This window comes from Hordeum vulgare, chromosome 6H (genome assembly GCF_904849725.1).
Source record: "Hordeum vulgare subsp. vulgare chromosome 6H, MorexV3_pseudomolecules_assembly, whole genome shotgun sequence".
NCBI classification, from domain to species: domain Eukaryota; kingdom Viridiplantae; phylum Streptophyta; class Magnoliopsida; order Poales; family Poaceae; genus Hordeum; species Hordeum vulgare.
The window spans coordinates 158426064-158441928 of record NC_058523.1 but is presented as its reverse complement, the minus strand read 5'-3'; the positions used below and the strand labels follow the sequence as shown (position 1 = coordinate 158441928).

The 15865-nt window shown below is 52.8% G+C and overlaps 1 pseudogene; it reads right to left on the bottom strand.

Moving 5' to 3' along the window:
- Positions 1–4261: 4261 nt before the first annotated feature.
- Positions 4262–6629, bottom strand: LOC123402162 (annotated as a pseudogene).
- Between the last annotated feature and the right edge of the window lie 9236 nt (positions 6630–15865).

Genomic DNA, 15865 nt, shown 5'->3' with positions numbered 1-15865 from the left:
GTCCTACCCTTATTTTGGCATGAGGGCCTCGACAGGGATAGAAACGCATCTCGTCGTTTCGCAATAATGGATATCGTTACAAGTACATGTAATGAAAAGATGAGTACAAAGAGTTGGCTTACACTCTCCACAAGCTACATCAGAGTCACATAAGTATAATACATACAATCATCATAAAGAAGAGCAGAGTACGACTACGGACGAAAACAAACGATAAAATAATGACGTCCATCCTTGCTATACAAGGCTGCCGGCCTGGAACCCATCCTAGATCGATGACGAAGAAGAAGAAACTCCAAATAGGTCAATCAGCGCGCTCACGTCAAAGTAACCTTTACCTGTACCTACAACTGGTGTTGTAGTAATCTGTGAGCCACACAGACTTGCAATCTCACTTCCAAAGGTATCAAGACTAGCAAAGCTTAATGGGTGAGGTATGGTTAAGTGGTGAGGCTGCAACAAGCGACTAAGCATTTATTGAGGTCGCTAACTTACGAGTACAAGAATAAAAGAGGGGGATGATCTACGCATAGCGGACGTGAACTATAAATGATCAAATGAATGATCCTGAACATCTACTTACGGCAAACATAACCCCATCGTGTCCTCGATCGGAGAAGGAGTTCATGAAAGAGACAGTCACGGTTACGCACTCAGTTGGCAAGTTTTAATCAAGTTAACTTCAAGTTATCTAGAACCAGATGTTAAAACAAGGTTTCCACGTTGCCACATAACCGCGGACACGACTTTGCGAAAGATTTATCCCTGCAGGGGTGCTCCAACTAGTCCATCACAAATTACCACAAGCCGCATAGAAAACCTCGATCACGAAACTCACGATCTCCTTGGATTCCTTGGTGGAAAAACTCAACTCTGAGAAATCCTAAAGCATCACCGCAATCCCGATGCACAAGATATTTCGTAAAAGGTAAAACTAATCGAGCAAGGCCGCCCGACGTGTCGTTGATCCCGATAGGAGTCGCGTATCTCGTTCTTAGGACACGACAAATGAGCACCATGTACGGTGGCCGGATAGACATTCCCCGAGTTGCCCCGCAGGTGGCCCTGTTTTGGACCAACACTCATGAGGAGCACTGGCCCGGCGGTTGATTAAGTTTCCTCGGGTTAATTACTCCCTATGCGGTTCATTAGTTATTAGGCAAATAGTACCAAAGTTGGGCCTTGCCACACCAGTCTTAATCTAAAACGAATTATCAAGGGGGTCCCCATAATAGCCCCAATCGTGTTAGGAGCGCTTATTTATGAAATATAACACCGGTAGCCGAAACTAAGGGCGGCAAAGGTGGAACAAAACACCAGTCTAGAAAGCCGAGCCTTCCACCCTTTACCAAGTATATAGGTCCATTAAATTAGTTAACAATTATATGGTGATATAACAAGGAACCCATGTTATCACATGGAAGAAACTCCACCTACAACTAGCAACGCTAACACGTGGTTAAGCAAGCAGTAACATAGCCAATCAGTGGTTTGCTAGGTTGTGAACAGGTTGAAGGTTTCATGGCAATGTTGTGAGGCTAACATTTAACAGGTGGTAGGCAGCGAGACATAGCGAGAAAAACGAACAACTAGCATGGCAATGATAGTAATGATATCTAGGGGAATGATCATCTTGCCTGGGATCCAGCTCAGAAGAAGAATGACTCTGTGGAGCAGACGAATCGATGTAGTCGAACGGATCCTCACTTTCTGACACGCTTGCGGAACTCTATCGAGACGAAGCAAACCGGAAACAAGAATCAACATAAGATATTCACCACGCACATGCACGATATGATGCACACCCTAATATGATTCATGAATGCTCAACCCCTAATTATGCACTTAACCCATCCTACATAGATAAACAAGTGCCACCTCATCACAAAGTGACACTTCTGCATAACTACTCAAATCTGGAATCCAATGCCACCATTGGATTCGTGAGGTTTTTCTACCCCAAATCCATGTATCATACTGCTATATATGCATGCAGAAAAACACCACTAACAACAAAGGCAATACTACACAGGATCAAACTCTGCTATTGATAAGAACACGGGCTGTTCTTGATATGCCCGATTTGGTGTAAACCAGATTAGGCAAATTCCACTTGTGGACTATTCCAAAAATGGAATTATCACATCAACCGAATTAAATAAAACACCACAATTTAATGACAGGGGGGCCACTAGTCATATGCACCAAGGACCCCTAGTGAGTGTATGCGAGTGGGCCATGCCCCACATGCACACACGCTCACACATACTCACAACCACACACACCTCACACACATACACCCATGCGCACTCATATGTGCATGAGCACATATGTGACACACACACACATGTGTAAACCCCACACATGCACACACATACTCTTGTGCATGAGCACATGCCCTCCACACTTGGGCGCGTGCACACACACGTACACCCACACGCTCTCACGCAACACATACTTGCTCATATGCACTTAGCACAAAAAAATAACAAGGAAAGAAAAAAACACACACCAAGGACCCCTAGTGAGTGTATGCGAGTGGGCCATGCCCCACATGCACACACGCTCACACATACTCACAACCACACACACCTCACACACATACACCCATGCGCACTCATATGTGCATGAGCACATATGTGACACACACACACACATGTGTAAACCCCACACATGCACACACATACTCTTGTGCATGAGCACATGCCCTCCACACTTGGGCGCGTGCACACACACGTACACCCACACGCTCTCACGCAACACATACTTGCTCATATGCACTTAGCACAAAAAAATAACAAGGAAAGAAAAAAACACACACCAAGGACCCCTAGTGAGTGTATGCGAGTGGGCCATGCCCCACATGCACACACGCTCACACATACTCACAACCACACACACCTCACACACATACACCCATGCGCACTCATATGTGCATGAGCACATATGTGACACACACACACACATGTGTAAACCCCACACATGCACACACATACTCTTGTGCATGAGCACATGCCCTCCACACTTGGGCGCGTGCACACACACGTACACCCACACGCTCTCACGCAACACATACTTGCTCATATGCACTTAGCACAAAAAAATAACAAGGAAAGAAACAAACACAAAAATATGGTGCAGTGCTGGGGTTCAAACCCACCTCAACCTGCTACACACCGGGCTACCACTCGGCCACTGGATCGAAGCTTAACACAGAGGGGGTCTCGCTCCTTTTGAGCAGCCCCTCTGCACTACCCTGCTACGCGGCGACAGGAACAAGGGAATACGACGACGAGCACTCCGACCTCTATTTGACATGCTGGCTACCGACGAGAGATGCGGGACCCTTGGGGTCTCGTTCCCATGGCAAACGCGTTAAGAGGTGGATGCTACCGGCGGCGCAAGGAGCTTGTGCTCCCGGCCATGGCGGACCACGATGGCGGCGATGCTACTCGTAGAGAGGGGAAGAAGGACGCGAGAGAGGGGAAGGGGGTCGATCGCTTCTCACCCAGGTGCACAGAGGCGAGGGTGAGTACACGCAGGGGAAGAAGACGGCGGGGAGGCCTGCTGCAGCGAAGCCGCTTCTGCACCGGCGACAGTGACAGTGGAGGCGACTCCAGGGAGGCGGATCCGGCCTCCTGGCAGCGGGAATGGAACGAAGATGCCTCCAGCATCCTCTCGGCCACCACGGATGCCACAGGGAAGGCTGCCAGCGACAAGGAGACGACGGGGATCGTCGGCGAGGACTCTGTCTCCCTTAGAATTCTCTGAATCTCATCGAAACTTACCTTGCAGAGGAAGAAGAAGGAGGGGGAAAGAGAGATGGTGGCAGATGGAGGGAGGAGCACACAACCCTAGGCACGTAGGCTTAAATAGGCAACGGCTTGACGGCGTTGGCGTCCGTGCCACGGCCAGCGTCTCTCTCTCTCTCACACATCTCTCTCGCTGACTCTGACGGAAAGCAGAAGAAGGGTACGACATCAGAAAAGAAAGGACGCCATCGTTGGCTAGCGACAGCGTGCGGCTTGAGCCCCATGGAACCACCATCGTTGGCGTCCTCCTTGACGCATCCGTTCGCGCCGTCCAGCATGCTCACGATGCGTGGGAAAAAAATATTAAGCTAGCTTCAAATTTTTAGGCATTCAATTACATTACTAAAGTTTGAACCAGAATTATTGGGTATTGTGTTTCATTACTAAAGTTTGTTTCCCGAGTTGCATAAACTTACCAAACAACAGAGCAAAAATCTAAAGCCGCCGTGTGATGAAATATCTTTCATGTGTTAAGCATCTCATGAGATTTGTTCGTCTGAAACCCGGGCATTTTCACTTGCAGGTACACATGATATACCTGAAGAGCATTCCACATCCCCAGCAATTCATACTCAGCGGCATCAATGGTCGTACTGGTGATACAAACAGCACCTGCCGGATCCAACAATCGTGTTGTCGACATTGCCACGGCTATGGAGCCACCACAGAAGGTTCGTCAGCGTGTTACCATCGTCGTGTGATGCCAGCGCCCTGGTCTTGGCCAATGCTGACTCCTTGTCATAGACCCCCTCCAGCGCGTACACGAAGCCCTTCCACCCTTCTCCGACACCGTCCCTCGCCAAGGCTGGCGTGGTCCAGCTCACCAGGTCCTTGACAAACCCAATGTCTGGGAAGAGGGCCTCGCTGATCGGCAGGAGCGGCAGGAGCTGGATCCCCAGCCTGCATTCCTTCCACTCCGGTGGCGCAAACCAGAGTCCACTGTCCCTCTTGTTAGCCCACAGGACGCCGACGACGCGGTTGTTGCTGCTGAAGTCGTCCTCGTAGATCCCTTCTCCTTCCCGGACATGCCACCATGTCTGCGCCGCAGCATCTCAAACGTGGTAAGCGTCGCGCCGACAGAGATGAGGTGTGTGTCCCCATAGCTCAGTCCAAGGAGCGCAGCAGAGTAGTAAGCGTTAACAGCCTCGCTCGTGCTCTCCTGGTTGTGCCCATCGCCGAACTCCATCAGTCCTCCGACCCAGGAATGCAACTTCCAGAGATCGAAGGTCCTCAGCCTGGTGTAGCTCGCACCGCACTTGCGGGACAATGTCATGAAATCGGCAACCATGGAGTAGGCCTGGGACATGAACTTCCTTCCCCAGGATGGATCGATCTTGGCAAGCACAGCAATGGCATACAGGAAGTAGCCCAGATGGTAGTGGTGATCGTTGTAGATCCCGAAGCCAAAGTCTGCGCCGGAGTCCTGCAGCCCCTGCTTGGTGACAAGGCGGCCCCATTTGGGATCATGCAGGAAGCCATTCCCCTGGAAGCTGCCGTCCAGCCACGGCGTGACAGTGGCCTTCAAGAAGCGATGCACCGCGGGATGACTTCGGGGCACCCGACCTCCTCGGCGATCAGCGCCAGCCTCGCCGCCCTGGCAATGGCCTTCCCGTAGAAGTAGGAGGAGGTGGTGGTGATGGGGCTGGAAGCAAGGCTGTCAACGTCCTTGCGCAGCGCGACCACGACCTCGTCGACCCCGTCGTCGTTGACGCCCCGGGTGGAATGCCATGTTGGAGACAGCGGGTCGGTCTTGAGAACCCAGGAGTCGCCGACGACGCCGACCAGGTCCCCGTCGATGCTCCGGTACTTGAAGTCGTCGAGCACCCTAACGGAGCAGTCCTCGGAGAGCAGCCGGAGGTGGAGCGGGTTGGCGAGCATGAGCAGATCCCCCCACCCCTGCTTGCGCCATGTGTAGTCGATGCAGAAGGGCTTGTTGAGCGTGGCCTCCCCGGCCGTCGGGTAGCAACGGCTGTACTGGTCGAGGACCGCCTCCATGGCCGGGTCGGGCAGGTAGGCGATCCGGATGACGCTGGAGAACCCTGGGGTCGCCAGCTGTGTGACGCTGGCCTGCTGCAGGCCGATGGGCGCGGAGGCGTAGAGGAGGAAGGTCTGGCCGCTGTTCATCTGGAGGCGCCACTTGGTGCGCACGTCGTCGCAGGGCGCGGCCTCAAGGAAGGCGTGGACGGAGGCGACGGAGACGTCGACGGGTCCCGCGGCCTCCGCGGTGGTGACGGTGACGAAGGGGCAGCCGTGGACGAGGAAGGCGCGGAGCGACGGGGAGATGTCGAGGGTGATGGAGAGGTCGTCGAAGGCGATGACGCGGTGGGGCTGTCCGGCCGCGGCGGCGTCGGACGGGGAGGAGACGGTGAGGTCGGCGGCGAAGGTCTGGATGTCGAAGGACGGGGAGTGGCTGCGCGAAGGGTAGCAGACGGTGAGCCCCGCCGCGGCGGAGCGGACGGAGTAGGGGTGGATGTACTCGGGCTGGTCTCCGTTCTTGAGCGTGAAGTTCTGGAAGAAGCAGTTGGTGGGGAGCGGCGCTAAGATCCGTCGAGGCAGTATGGGTAAAGATAAGCTATACAGCTTGACCATACCTATACGGGAGAACCCTAGCTGGGTTACCGGAATAAATTAGGAGGGGCGTGGACAGGGAAGGAATGCGATGGAGGCGATCCGGTACACCGGCTCGGCGGTGACCCCGTACGTTGGCTCGATGGCGGCAATCTCATACCTCGACAGGGTCGGAGAGATTGCCGCATCGCCTCTGAGGTCGCGTGCGACGGGGAGACGAGGGGAGAGATGGGATTAAGGCAGGTAGCGGAAGGAGGTGAGCGGTTCGCAGTTAGGACGTGGGTGCGTGGTCATGTAGAGGGTTTTTTCTATGAACCGGTTTTTTGTATTTAATCGTTTGGTTTAAGAAGGGATGAAAAAAATTGGTGGAACTGCTAGCGGTGGAAGTGCTAGCGTTAGGAGGGGGATCGCATGAGGTTGAACCATCACACAAGGTTGAACCATCACGACGACACATCCCCTTTAATAGTAGAGATTTATTTATCTATATTAACATGTCTATTTAATTTATCTATTTACTCTTAATCATATCAATAACACATAATTATCTAATTAATTAATTCACTAATTAATTAATTAATTAACTTAACTAATTATTTAGCAATTATTTACTTGTTTATTTATTATTATTATTTCCCTATTTAAATTTTCGGTTTAGGGGCGTGGCCCCGCGTGTCATTGGGACAGCGAGCACACACATACACTATATGCACACACATATCTATTCATACATATTTTGATATGTCCATACGTTCCTACATACATACGTACATACATCTGTACATATATTCACATACACGATTATATACATTCGTATTTATATGCAAATACATACATCACACATATACATACACACATACATATATCACTTATCTTATTTTCCTTTTTTTATTCTGCTTGTTCTAACACCTCTCTCTCAACCTACATGAGGTACCTCCTCCTCCTGGTTAGCAGGAGGGAAATGGCGCCGGGGCGAGGTGGAGATCGCCGGAGGTCGTGGTACGGGGCGCTGGAATGGAACCGCAGGGGGGAAAGAAGGAAGGGGATGGGAGGAGCCCGAGGAAGGGCTCAACGGCGTTGATGGGAAGGCCCGGTGTAGCCGGAGTTCCCGGGAAGGGGCAGAGGCACGTGGTCGCGGTTCGAAGGCCGATGCGGTGGTGGTCGTGGCCAGCGGGGTCGACCGACACGATGAACGTCGGAGGAGGGCCTCCCGGAGAAGGTGCCGAAGGGCCGTCCGGCGGGGGAGGCCGGGAGTGGACCCGGCGGGGGCGCGGACCGGGCCATTGGTGGCCGGTGTCGGACGCCCGAGGGAGAGGGCAAGCGTTGACGAGGTGGATCCGGCGGCGAGGCGGGCCGACGCCGTGGATCCGGAGAGGGCGCGGACCGGGCCGTCGGTGGCCGGTGTGGGGCGCCCAAGGGAGAGGGCGCGCGGAGAGCCCGACGGTGAGGGGCTGGAGGGGCGAGGTGACGTGGGGCGGAGAGGAGGGAGGCAATCTAGGACGAGGGGATGGGTGCCGGTACAGGGAGGCGCTGGGGAGGGGAGCTCGCGGCGATCTGGGGAGACGAGGGAGGAGGTGAGCCCCAAGGAGAGAGGTGCGCTGGGGATTGGGGTGAGGGAGCCGCTGGGGTGGGCTTTGTGAGGGGGAGAGACGAGGGAGGAGTGGGGCGATGGGGAGATGGATGGCGCTCGGGGTGACATGGGGTTCGGGCGAGGGGAGCGTAGCGACGGGACTAGGGGAGGGAGTGGCGGCGCGAGGTGGGAGTGGGGAGTGGGAGGGCCTCGGTTAGGGTTTCCCTTGTGGGTCTTATACCTCCAGGTGGATGGGCCGGTGGGACTGGGCCGGCTGGGGTTTCCTCTTCCTTTTATATATATATATAGTGTTTTCTGTTATTTTTTTATTTGAGTTTCAATTTATTTTACCCTTTTGTTTATTTCATTTCTTTTACATTCTTCTGCATTTCAGCTTTAGAAAATACTAACTATTATTTATCTGCTACAACTCAAACACTTTTATTTTTACATTTGAAAAATTTATTCGTTTGACTTTATTCTAAATTTGAATTCGAATCGGTTTGAACTAATGCGAGATTAACAATAGAATTCACGGTGACGTGGCACCATTAGCATAGGTTTACTTAGTTTAATTACGAATATTAGTGTAGCAACAGCTGAGGATGTCACAACTCTCCCCTACTATCAAGAATTCTCGTCCCGATAATTTAGAGGTAGAAGGAAAGAGTTGGGAGTATTCATCACGAAGATGATCCTCGCGTTCCCAAGTGGCTTCATCTTTAGAGTGATTTGACCACTGCACTTTAAGGAACTTGGTGACTTTGCGACGAGTCTGACGTTCAGCCTGGTCGAGAATGCGGACTGGATGCTCTTTATAAGAGAGGTTGATGGGGTTATAGTCCTAGGGTAGGGTCATAGGCCTGCCCTGTAGGTCCTACCCAGGGACTACCCCTCGCAGAGGACAAGACCCTTAGTCAACTCCGACTGAATTAAGGAATCCCGGTCGTCCAGTCGGTAACATACCCTCGGTCCCCCAGTCGGCGACTAGCATTCAGAGCATATCGAGTCAAACGACTGTATACCACTCGGTACATCGTAACCCCCCTCGAGGGAAACAGTCGTACGTTTCCGGGTGCATTTATTAGCATTAAGGGCGTACGTTACCTGTAACGTACACATTCAATCGCCACTACTCCACCCCTGTACCGGAACCGTTGTGGAGGGCAGCGCACTCTATATAAGCCACCCTCCCCCACTGGTAAAGGGGTTAGCAACTCATTGTATTCCCTATTCCACTCGACAACAAAGCTCCCTGAGAACTGAGACGTAGGGTTATTACCTCCACCGCAGAGGGGCCCGAACTCATACATCCTCGCCGTAGCTGGGACTCTGCCCATCCTTTTCGTACCCTACACATCTACTGTCAGGCTTATACCCACGACAGTTGGCGCCCACCGTGGGGCAGGCGTCTAAGCTACTTCCGGCGAGTTTGCGACTACTTCCTTTCGTCATGTCGTCCGGTGGAGGTTCGAGCATGGGTCACCAGATCTTCTTCGGCGCTCTCTCCTTCATCGTCGATGATTCGGCGTGGCTTCGGGATGCTCCTCTCAACGTCGAGGCGCTTCCCCGTCGCGGGGCTACGCACTTCCGTGCCGGCGCTCGCGGCATCCTTCTTCTCCAACAGTCGACTCCGGTGTCGACCTGCACCGCCGCCACGCGCCGCAGCAAGCGGTCCCGCCGTCCGCGGCTCCAGCGTTGGGTGCAACATGCCCAAGCGCGCCAGAACGCGTCTTCGCAAGTGGCGGTTCTTGAGTCCGTTGTGGTTGCCCCGCCGTCCCAGCACTCGGACTCGGTTCCGATTAAGTTTCCTTCCGAGAATGCGGGTCGCGGGCCCGCAGCAGAAGTACACATGGCCAACTCCCATGAAGATCCCCGTCAAGCTAGCCGAAGCGAGCGCGAGGTCGGTGAAGCATCCGGTGCGCGCCGTCCACCTCGCCGTTCTGCCAGTCGGCACACTCGGCGGAGCAACGTGGAGTTGTTCCGCACGCCCCTCCTCAACTTGGCTGCGGCTGCCAAGATAGCCGATTCCCTCGAGCCGACTGATTCAGAGGCAGGAAGGGGGATCGAGCAGATCCGAGCCCTGTTGCACACGGCGCAGCAGCAGAATTCGGCGGTCTCCCAGTCACACAACCGGATCTATAATAGTTCCTTCCACGCGAATACGCACCGGTCGGTTCACAGCCCTGGTTCCCATCAGCGCCACACGGGAGGCAGCCGTTCCATGATTCATGAAGATCGCCGCCGCTAACGCACCCCTCCGCAGGGTGGGCCCTATGGGTCCCGACATCATGATGATCGGCGTTCAGTCGGCGACACTTACGACCCAAGACCCGACGCAAGAGGACGTATCGCCTAGCGAAGAGTCGACAGGGGTCGAGCCCACCGTGATGGTCACGATATGGACCGTCCAAGTGGAAGCAGGACCATCGTGTCCGGTCCCGAGTGTTTTAGTCGAGCCATCCGCTCGGCTGACATCCCGCCCAACTTCGGATTGGCAGCGGGAATCAGTAAATTTACAGGAGAGTCCAAGCTAGAAACATGGCTAGACGACTACCGAGTGGCAGTCCAAATCGGAGGAGGGGACGACCACGTCGCCATGAAGCACCTCCCTCTGATGCTCGACGGCTCGGCGCGAGCGTGGCTGAATCAATTAGCCCCCTCGAGCATCTATAGTTGGGCGGATCTGGCCCGAGTGTTCATCCGGACCTTCGAAGGGACGTGCAAGCGCCCTGCGGGCCTCGTGGAGCTCCAGCACTGCGGCCAGAAGCCGAATGAGCCCCTGCGCGACTTCCTCCAGCGTTGGACGACTCTCTACCACACGGTGGAGAACGTCACCGAGCATCAAGCAGTCTGCGCCTTCAAGGCAGGCGTGAGGTACAGGGAGCTGTACCTGAAGTTTGGCCGAACAGGCGACATCTCCATGAGCAAGATGATGGAGATAGCAGCTCGCTACGCAAATGGCGGAGAAGGAAGCAACACTCGAAAGCAAAAGCAAAAAGCTCCATCCACTCCGTAGGCAGAAGCTGCAGTCATGACCAATGCCAAGTTCAAAGGCAAAGGGAAGGCGCAGTATACCCCCAAGAAGAAGCCGTTCAATAATCCCATCCTGGACCAACCATGCCCGATTCATACGAAGATGGACGAAGAGGGCAACCCCATATATCCCAAGCATACCACTCGGCAGTGCCGACTCCTGATCCAGGGATTCGGTGAAGGGCAACCGAGTGAGAAGGTCAGTGAAGAGGATGAGGAGGATAAGGAGGATCCGTTCCCCCAAGTCCATGCGACACTCATGATTTTTGCTGACGTCGAAAGCAAGAGTCGACTGAAGCTGGTGAACAGGGAGGTCAACATGGCCGTTCCGACCAGCCCCAAGTTCCTTAAATGGTCTCAGACTGCGATCACCTTTGACCAGTCGGATCATCCAGCGCATGTTCCCACCCCAGGAAGACAGGCTCTGGTCGTCGACCCGGTGGTGGAAGGAGTCCGACTGCGCAAAGTCCTCATGGACGGCGGCAACGGTTTGAACATCATGTACGCCGACACTCTCAAGGGAATGGGCATTCCGATGTCCAAACTCAGCGAGAGCAGTATGCAGTTCCATGGAGTCGTCCCTGGACGGAAGGCCAAGTCACTCGGCCAGATCGCGTTGGACGTCGTTTTTGGCTCCGACAAGAACTTTCGCAAGGAGAAGCTCACATTTGAGGTGGTGGATTTCCAGAGCGCTTACCACGCAATTCTGGGCTGCCCAGCGTATGTGAGCTTCATGGCCCGTCCATGCTACGTATACTTGAAGCTGAAGATGCCAGGTCCAAAGGGCGTGATCACCATCACGGGCAATCGGTAGCGAGCCGAAGAGTGCTTGTAGCAAGGATCAAGAATCGCCGACCAGCAGATGGCCGTCCTCGAGCTCGACGAGTACAAGAAAACAGTCGACCCCGCCGACCTGATGCGCTCAAAGAAGCCAGCTTCAGAATCCGCATTCCAGTCGGCGGGAGAGACGAAGAAGGTCAACATCCACCCGACGGACGACACTGCTGCCCCGACGAACATCTCCACCACCCTCGATCCTAAATAGGAAGCCGAGCTCACCCAATTCCTCCGTGAGAACTGGGACATCTTCGCATGGAAACCTTCTGACATGCCAGGTGTACCGAGGGAGTTGGCTGAGCACCGACTACATGTAGATCCCGTCGCTCAGCCTGTCCGAGAGCACTTGCGCCGGTCCGCCGCGCACAAGAGGAAAGCATTCGGGGAAGAGGTGGCCAAGCTGCTGGCAGCCAACTTCATTCGCGAGGTTCACCACTCCGAGTGGCTTGCCAATGTTGTCATGGTGCCCAAGAAGGACAAGTCACTCAGGATGTGCATCGACTTCAAGCACCTCAATAAGGTTTGCCCGAAGGACCATTTTCCGCTCCCCCGCATAGATCAAATTGTCGATTCGACTGCGGGGTGCGAGTGTTTGTCATTCCTTGATGCATACTCGGGCTATCATCAGATCCGTCTGTATGGTCCCGATGAATTAAAGACAGCCTTTATCACCCCATTCTGGTGCTTCTGCTACATCACTATGGCATTTGGTTTGAAGAATGCAGGAGCTACCTTTATGCGCATGATCCAAAAATGCCTTCTCGACCAGATCGGTCGAAATGTGGAGGCATATATGGATGACATCGTAGTCAAGTCACGCAAAGGTTCCGACTTGCTGACTGACTTGGCAGAAACATTCGCCAACCTTCGTAGGTACGATATCAAGCTCAACCCCGCCAAATGTTCATTCGGTGTTCCCAGCGGGAAATTACTCGGTTTCTTCGTTTCCGAACGAGGGATCGATGTCAACCCCGAAAAGATCGGGACCATCGTTCGAATGGAGAGGCCGGTCAGAATACATGACGTTCAATGACTCACAGGTTGCCTAGCGGCTTTGAGCAGGTTCATCAGTCGACTCGGCGAGAAAGCACTCCCTCTGTACCGACTCATGAAGAAAGCAGATACTTTCGAGTGGACAGACGAAGCCCAAGTCGCATTCGACGACCTCAAAGTCCTAGTTTCCATCCAGCCGGTTCTTACTGCTCCGCTCAGTAAAGAGCCCCTTCTTCTGTACATCGCGGCTACAAATCAAGTTGTCAGTACTGTTCTTATAGTCGAACGAGAAGAAGAAGGCAAAGCATACAAAGTTCAGCGACCAGTGTACTACGTCTCCGAGGTCCTGACTCCTTCCAAGCAGAGGTATCCCCACTATCAAAAACTTATCTACGGGATTTACATGACTGCGAGGAAGGTGGCTCATTATTTCCAAGAGCACTCGGTATCTGTCGTTTCCGATGCTCCGTTGTCGGAAATTCTCCACAATCGAGATGCGTCAGGCCGAGTGGCGAAGTGAGCGATGGAGATGCTGTACTGCGATATCAAGTTCGAGGCCAAGAAAGCTATTAAGTCTCAAGCCCTGGCTGACTTCATAGCGGAATGGGTAGAACAACAACAACTGACCCACATCTACTCGGCTCATTGGACAATGTTCTTTGATGGGTCCAAGATGTTGAATGGCTCCGGCGCTGGCGTTGTGATCATATCGCCAAAGGGCGACAAACTCAAGTATGTGCTGCAGATACACTTCGATTCCTCCAACAACGAGGCAGAGTATGAAGCTCTCCTCTACGGGTTGCGTATGGCCATCTCACTCGGCGTCCGTCGCCTGATGGTCTACGGCGATTCAGATTTGGTGGTCAATCAAGTGATGAAAGAGTGGGACGTCAGGAACCCCACCATGACCACATACTACAATGCAGTAAGAAAGCTCGAGAAGAAGTTTGAAGGTCTAGAACTTCACCATGTTCCGAGACTAAAGAATCAAGCAGCTGATGAGTTGGCAAAACTCGGATCCACTCGGAGACCAGTCCCGAGTGACGTCTGCCTCGAGCACCTTCACCTCCCTTCAGTTAAAGAAGATCCTTTTAAAGAAGAGCCAGTACAACCAAAGAGTTCAACAGATCCGACTGAAGTCGATGTACCTGCTGTGGTTGATCTGGTTATGGAGATTCTCGCTGCCATCCCCGAGTGGACTGTGCCGATCATTGCATATATCCTGAGACAGGAACTACCAGAAGACGAAGTCCAGGCCAGGCAGATAGTCCGCAGGTCGAAGGCATTCACTGTCATTGTTGGCCAATTGTACAAGGAGAGTGTTTCAGGCGTTCTTCGACGTTGCATTTCCCCAGAGGAGGGGCAGTTGATCCTGGAAGAGATTCACTCGGGAACCTGCGGTCATCACGCCTCTTCAAGAGCAATCGTCGCCAAGGCATTCAGGGCTGGTTTTTTCTAGCTGTAGGCGAATGAGATGGCTAAAGATATGGTCGACCGATGCGAGGGCTGTCAGTTCTACTCCAACAAGTCCCACAAGCCAACTTCTGTGTTGAAGACAATCCCGCTTGTGTGGCCGTTTGCAGTTTGGGGATTAGATACAGTCGGACCATTCAAGACAGGCCAAGGAGGGTACACTCATCTGTTGGTGACAGTCGACAAGTTCACAAAATGGATAGAAGCCAAGCCCATCAAGAAACTCAACGCCTCAACAACCGTCAAGTTTGTCAGGGACATCATCTCCAGATTCGGTGTACCTCACAACATAATCACGGATAACGGGACAAACTTTGACTCGGACAGATTCAAAGGTTTTTGTGCAATCCAAGGGTTTAAAGCCCCGACTTTTGCGAGAGGTGGGACATGCTGCTGGCGCTTGGGTCACCGAGTTACCTTCAGTACTTTGGGGTCTTCGCACAACCCCGAACAGATCTACAGGGCTATCTCCGTTCTTCCTCGTTTACGGAGCAGAAGTGGTCCTTCCGTGTGACTTGCTTCATAATGCTCCACGAGTCGAACTCTTCTCCGAAGTTGATGCAGAACAAGCAAGGCAAGATGGAGTGGACCTTCTAGAGGAGGAGCGCGAGATGGCACTGACTCGCTCAACCATTTATCAACAAGATCTACGGCGGTTTCATGCACGCCACATCAGGAGTCGCACGTTCCAAGCAGGCGAGCTGGTGCTCCGAGTGGATCAGCAAAGACCTCACAAGTTAGCCCCGGCCTGGGAAGGACCCTTCATCATCTCCAAGGTGCTGAACAACGGAGCATACAGACTCTACAACACCGAGAGGGAGACAGACGAGCCGCACACATGGAATGGAGACCTCTTGAAGCGCTTCTACACGTGATCGTCGACTGAAGCAGTGTAAAGAACTAGTATTGATGGAATAATATAAAGCGGATTCAGTTTTTGCAGTCTCAGAATTCTTCCGCAGTTGCAGACTCTGGTCACACACACAAAAAAAACTTAGCTGTGATCAAGAATCACCTAAGTTATAACTTTCTCCAAGTGTGCACTAAGCATCGCACTCGGGGACTTAGCTGTGATCAAGAATCACCTAAGTAATAACTTTCTTCGAGTGTGCACTAAGCATCACACTCGGGGACTTAGCTGTGATCAAGAATCACCTAAGTAATAACTTTCTCCGAGTGTGCACTAAGCGTCGCACTCGGGGACTTAGCTGTGATCAAGAATCACCTAAGTACTAACTTTCTCCGAGTGTGCACTAATCGTCGCACTCGGGGACTTAGCTGTGATCAAGAATCACCTAAGTACTAACTTTCTCCGAGTGTGCACTAAACGTCACACTCGGGGACTTAGCTGTGATCAAGAATCACCTAAGTTTTAACTTTCTCTGAGTGTGCACTAAACGTCGCACTCGGGGACTTAGCTGTGATCAAGAATCACCTAAGTAATAACTTTCTCCGAGTGTGTACTAAGCGTCGCGCTCGGGGACTTAGCTGTGATCAAGAATCACCTAAGTACTAACTTTATCCGAGTGTGCACTAATCGTCGCACTCGGGGACTTAGCTGTGATCAAGAATCAAC